The following is a 301-nucleotide window of genomic DNA, read 5'->3' on the forward strand; positions in this document are numbered from 1 at the left end:
ATGTCCTTAAATGATAATATAAAGAATTTAATTTTGATGCATTGTCAATATAAAATAGTTTTACATGTGCATTCAATTATACAATGGCACATCAGTAAAAATAACTATTTTTTACATTAATAGCGTGAATAATCATCTAAAAAAACTGATGTAATTGTACGACTGTATAAAATGTTTTACACTGTCAGTTGATTAAAATTAATGTCTAATCTAAAATGTAAACATATACAAAGAAGAAGAATTAGAGAATTGAATAAAACTGTATTTGAGTTACGAGGTTTCTTTTTCTACATCAATACAC

The sequence above is a fragment of the Arachis ipaensis genome, chromosome B09 (genome assembly GCF_000816755.2).
Source record: "Arachis ipaensis cultivar K30076 chromosome B09, Araip1.1, whole genome shotgun sequence".
Lineage (NCBI taxonomy): Eukaryota > Viridiplantae > Streptophyta > Magnoliopsida > Fabales > Fabaceae > Arachis > Arachis ipaensis.